The 5,771-nt window shown below is 43.4% G+C and overlaps 1 pseudogene; it reads left to right on the plus strand.

Annotated features, from left to right (window-relative positions):
* The first annotated feature begins 1,621 nt into the window (after positions 1-1,621).
* Positions 1,622-2,016, plus strand: LOC109560153 (mitochondrial pyruvate carrier 2 pseudogene; annotated as a pseudogene).
* Positions 2,017-5,771: the final 3,755 nt, after the last annotated feature.

Below are 5,771 nucleotides of genomic sequence, written 5' to 3' on the forward strand. Positions count from 1 at the left end.
AACAAACAAAAAAAAAAAGTAAATTGAAACCCTTTCCAAACATATGGGTGAACTGGGATGGACTTTTCACAAATGGGACTATAGAAAGGTCATATTTAGATAAGCAAGTTGTAGAGTCAATTACATATTATGTTTTAAGAGATGACCTCACCACTGAACTGCACCATCTGGGTCTATTACAATAGAGACAAATTGCTGGGAACAATGGTGACATGAGGCATTCAGGATGCAAAGGCACTGTTTCTTCTTAGTTTTTTCCTGTCTTTAATGGAAGACGCTCTCTCTGAAGGACACAGTCCCTCTCTAAGGCAAGGTTTGCAGTAACCTAGTGAGGCTTATCTGGAGATCTCGCTGACAACTCTCACATTTGGAGCCACTCATCTTTACACCACAAATCAGAGAAGCACCAAGGAAGGCTCAGAAACCCTAACAGGGAACTCTCTCAAGCAGAGATGAAAACAATTTACATAGCCACTGTAAATAGTTAATAAAATCCATTTTACAGTCCATCTACTTAGATTTCCATTACATCCTGTTCTGTTTCAAACACGCATTTTTCTTTTGGATTGTTAGGCAATAAAGAGGCAAGCCATTTATCAAGCAGTGTCTTAGGACTCCTTTCAAATGTTTTACCATTTTCAGGAAATACCGTGGCTTCTATAATTAATCTCCTGGTAGAAAGCTGTTTCAGAAAGACTCTAGTCCAACGGAGAGAAAAGTAGTTTCTTCTTGGGAGTTTTTTTGGTTCTTATGAGTAGAAATGTTCAGAAACAGATGCTGGTGGTATTATCATGTATTGCAAACTGTCCATTTGAGACAGAAGGCAAAAAAAACAAAACAGTAGAGTATGGTCTCCTCCCAAAACTGTCCTGTGACAGAGCTGATGTTCCTCAGGCTCCACAGGCAACTCAGTGTGAGGCTAAGATGAGAGTCACCCTTTAGAGTAAGGCTGGGTTTCCACAGTTCTCACACCTGATGGAAACATAAGTCGTGTGAGGGGTCCCCCTCACCTCACACCTGCTTGCCTTTAGTACTACCAGCTACCGCTTGGCATTTTCCATGTCTCAGGACTTGTTCTTATTGTATACATGTGCGCTCACTTCATCCTCACAACAACTCTGAGAAAGGTACCATATGATACCCAATTTTCAGATTAGAACGTTGATGCCAGGGCCAACTCATGAGGCCAAGAGCCAAACCCAGGCAGCCTGCCTGAGTCCAGCCCCTGCAACAGTGGGTGCCCATTTTCAATTCTCACCACCTCCTTTGTGCTGGCACACAGTACGACCGTTCAGCCATCTCATTCTACAGATGGAAACAGAGGCATACAGATGCCAAGTGGCTTGCCAAAAGTCAAGTAGGAGACAGAAGCTCAGGGTCCTTGACTGTCAGGCCAACTTTTGCTACTTTATAGCCTTCTTCCTCTTCATGGAAAAAAATAAACAATCTCTGGGACGGGCCACTAGGTTCACAGGGAAGCAGGCTGAGCTACAGAAAGAGCTCCCTGGAGGAGAGGAGGGTGCAAGGCAGTGGGAAATGACAAGCTGCTCTCCATGGCCAGCCAGGGACGAGCACGCGGCCACTCTCCCACCTGGTGGCCCACAGTCACTCATCTGCAGAGATGTCAGTGCCCGGCACCTGGGGACTGCAGGCCACCTACCATCAGGTCCTTGATAAGCTGGAGCTCCTGGTTCCTGAGAAATCGAGGCTGATGTGCAACTCCCGGCAGGTTCTGGAAGAGTATTTTTCTGGGCTTCAGTTAGTGAAAACACATAGGTGTGTGCTGGACTGGCTGACATGGCCAGACCTGCAGAAAATTTCAGCACAGTCCAATCTTCTGTTTTGATGACTACAGGGTTTATTTGGGTTTGACTGCAGGGTTTACTGACTTATAATTGTTTCCCCAAACTGGAGTCTGTTTGCTGCTGAATTCTTTGTCATGACAGCAAGAACCTCTCACCTCTTTCGAATTTGGAGATATAACCAAGAAAGCTAAAAGCTAAAGCAAACAAATGAGTTCCTGACCATATAAATCCCTAACAATCTAGATGTGGACATAACCACTGAGACCTAGTAACAGTTTGATTTATTATTTCAGTTATTGATGAGGTGATGCTAACTGTGCTGATATTTGTAAAGCATGATAATCTAACTGTAATTGGGAGATGGCACTTGATTCAATAGGAAAAAAAAAGCAAGTTTTAATAATAAACAGATAAGTAAGTAAAACCAACAAAACCAAAGCTGTGGCTTTACTTCTTTCTATGACATTCCCTCTTGGGGTCTCAGGAAAGGGCAGAAGAGCTTGTTGGTCTCCAACACTGAGCAGAGCAAACCCCACTCTGGGCCCAGGTTCTGTCCAAAGCAGCTGTGGCTCTCCTCCTCAAAGGCAGAGACCTGGTTTGATTGGCCTCCCAACCTGAAGTGAAGGTTTTGAAAGGACTTAATCTCATCCTCGGGCATATTAACAATACATATTAGGACGTGTTCTCAACTGTAGGGTACACAAGGGATCTAGAAAACAACTTGGAAAACCGGAGTCTGGATGATCTCCAGGAGAAAGTTCTGGTTTCCTCTAAGAAACTTGATGAGATGATCATCTTTACTTCTTCATGCCAAGTCTCCATTTTTGTGTGTTTCATTTTGGCCTTTTTTTAAATTTAATTTTTATTTTGTGTTGGGGTATAGTTGATTTATAATATTGTTAGTTGCTGTTGTACAGCAAAGTGGTTCAGTTATGCATATACATATATCCATTCCTTTTCAGATTCTTTTCCATATAGGTTATTACAGAATATTGGGTCGATTCCCTGTGTTATACAGTAAGTCCTTGTTGATTATCTACTTTACATATAGTAGGGCATACATATGTGTGTGCTAAGTTGCTTCAGTGGTGTCCGACTCTTTGTGATCCTATGGACTGTAGCCCGCCAGACTCCTCTGTCCATGGGATTCTCCAGACAAGAATACTTGAGTGGGTTGCCATGCCCTCCTCCAGGGGATCTTCCTGACCCAGGGATCGAATCCCCATCTTGTGCTACTCCTGCATTGCAGGCAGATTCTTTACCTCTGAGCCACCGGGAAAGCCCACATATAGTAGGGTGTATATGTTAGTCCCAAACCTCTATTTTATCCCTCCCCTCCTCATTTTGGCTTACTGAGGACTCAGGTGGACTTTGTGGGCCAGTCTGATCCCTAGACTAACCTCTGTCAGAAGACATTTAGGCGTCATTTCATCTGCATGACACCCTGATGATACACTTACCATAGTGTTTCCTTCCCACACAAGGGAAAGCTTGGTTGTAGTGAAATCACAGCCATGCAGCGCACAGGTAGATTCAGCCTCTAATGACGTCACTTGATGAAACAGGCAGTCATCACACATGGAAAATCTCAAGTCACATGAATGCCATCTGTATTTATCAGAGTGCGGGAGACAGGAAGAGAGTGTTCATGCCAAATGGGTATTTGGGGGAGTTTAATAAAGGGAGCATTTTACAAAAGTGGGGGCAGGGTAAGCTAGGGTCGGGGTTAAGAGGTACAAACTACTATGTACAAAATAAGCTAGGAGGATATATTGGACAGCACAGGGAATACAGCCAATATTTTATAGTAACTGCAAGTGGAGCATAATCTATAAAAATTTTGAATCACCATGTGCTACACCTGAAAATAATATAATGTCGTAAATCAACAATACTGCAATTTAGAAAGTCATAAACTTTCAAAATATATGGGAAAATGTGAATAATGGCAGGTTAAGTGAAGAAGCAGGATATGAAATTATTCATATGTCATGTTTATGACTGTTAAAAATGTTGACTATTAACAGGGAGTTAACAAAAATTATGAGTTGCATTTAGGTTATGAGTATTTTTCTTTCTTTGCTAAACTTGTAATGGTGTTATCAAATTTTTAATGCAAATATAAATAAAAGACTTTTTAAAGACAAAAAAAAAAGAGAGATGAGGACAGAGTTTAGGGAGACAACACAAGAGATGGTGCAGGAGCCCAAGGCTAGCACACACAGGGAGCCGTCACCCCTGGATATAAAGAGGACGGTTGATGGAAATCAGAGAGAGAGATGTTTGGGGAGGGTCACATGACAGGAGCTGTGGCTTCTTTGAGGGACACAGAAAACCACAGTGAACCCACACACAGAGGGAGACGGGACACGAGTTACTCCAGCTGCGGCTCTCCTGCCCAGTGTCCAAACTGTACCCGAGGACAAGGCAGCCTACAGATGAGGTCTGTGGGGCAGGACCTGCCAGGCCCGTGCAGGGAGGAGGGCAGAGGGAAGACCCCCGGCTCCCCATCTCATTAAGTTTCTGAGGTACAGTAACATCAGCGTGCCCTCTTGCTGTGACATGAGTAGTTTAATAAAGAAGTAATTAGGAAAAAAATCCTCTGCATACATGGAATTAGGTGGCTAATTTTATGCCAATGGCAAAAATCAGTGTTGCAAATTCCTCATTGTGTTTTATGAGTCAGAACTGGGTGGTACACTGAAGAATCTTAGGAATATGAACCTTGAAATAGGACCTCTGATACCTGGCAAAGGAGAGCCAGTGGAAATCCGCTCCCACCATGATGATGGTCACAATTAAACAGGAACATGGGTTCAAGAAAGGGGGTCACTGGGAGTTGAAATTATTGGCATAAAATCTTTTGGAGTTACGCAATGCACTGAGAGGCACATGTTTTAATGTAGTTAATAGAGCCTGGCTTTGGTCTGTCCTACATTGTTTTGTCTGGTTTCCTTTAGCAGTTTAGGCAGAAGACCAACTAGAAGGAGGGGAGATGGGGAAATCTGGAGAGGCATTCGGAGCACTTTGCTGTTGTTTTAGTTGCTCAGTCGTGTCGGACACCTTGCAACCCCATGGACTGTAGTCCACCAGGTTCCTCTGTCCATGGAATTTCCCAGGCAAGAATACTGGAGTGGGTTGCCATTTCCTTCTCCAGGGGAGCTTCCCGACCCAGGCATTGAACCCACGTCTTCTACATTGGCAGGCGGATTCTTTATCGTTGAGCCACCAGGGAAGCCCCAGGGCACTTTAGTGATTTTCTAAAGTCACAAAAGTCAATTTGTGATTTTCTTTTTTTTTTTCTGTCATGCTGCATGGCATGTGGAAAACTTAGTTCCCCTGTCAGGGATGGAACCCACACCCCCTGCATTGGAAGCAGAGAGTCTTCACCGCTGGATGTGCAGGGAAGTCCCCCAAAGTCAATTAGGACATCCAGGGTGGTCCTAATGAACCTAGTGAACCTAGCTCCCAATCACTTGGTTGGAGCCTCTTTTCTCAAAGAGGGAGGCCATTGGTGGTTGGATAAACAGCATGCTGTGGTACAAGCAAAGACTTCAGAGTGCAGTTATTAGCTGGGTCATTTTGAGCAAGTTACATAACCTATAGAAGCCTGGGTTTTTGCTCAATAAATGGGGAAAATACCTCTTTCTTCTATGGCTGTTTCATGAATTAAATGAGATCATGTATTAAAAATGCTTGAAAGAGTATCTAGCACATAATTGGTGTTCAATAAATATTTTAATGGCATATATATGTCTAGAGACATATTCATACATATAAACACATATTTGCCCATCTATTTATGACTAGAACCATTTGGCCTTCATAAGAGGTGGGAGTGGTCATGCTGGTCACTGGGGACCTTTAGCCATGAGAATACAGTGTGACAAGAGGCTCTTCATTTTTCTTCCTCTTTCTAGCAACCCCTCTCCAAAAACATGCATACTTAAGTTAGCTCTCTCCTTT

The sequence above is a fragment of the Bos indicus genome, chromosome 6 (assembly GCF_029378745.1).
Source record: "Bos indicus isolate NIAB-ARS_2022 breed Sahiwal x Tharparkar chromosome 6, NIAB-ARS_B.indTharparkar_mat_pri_1.0, whole genome shotgun sequence".
NCBI lineage: Eukaryota > Metazoa > Chordata > Mammalia > Artiodactyla > Bovidae > Bos > Bos indicus.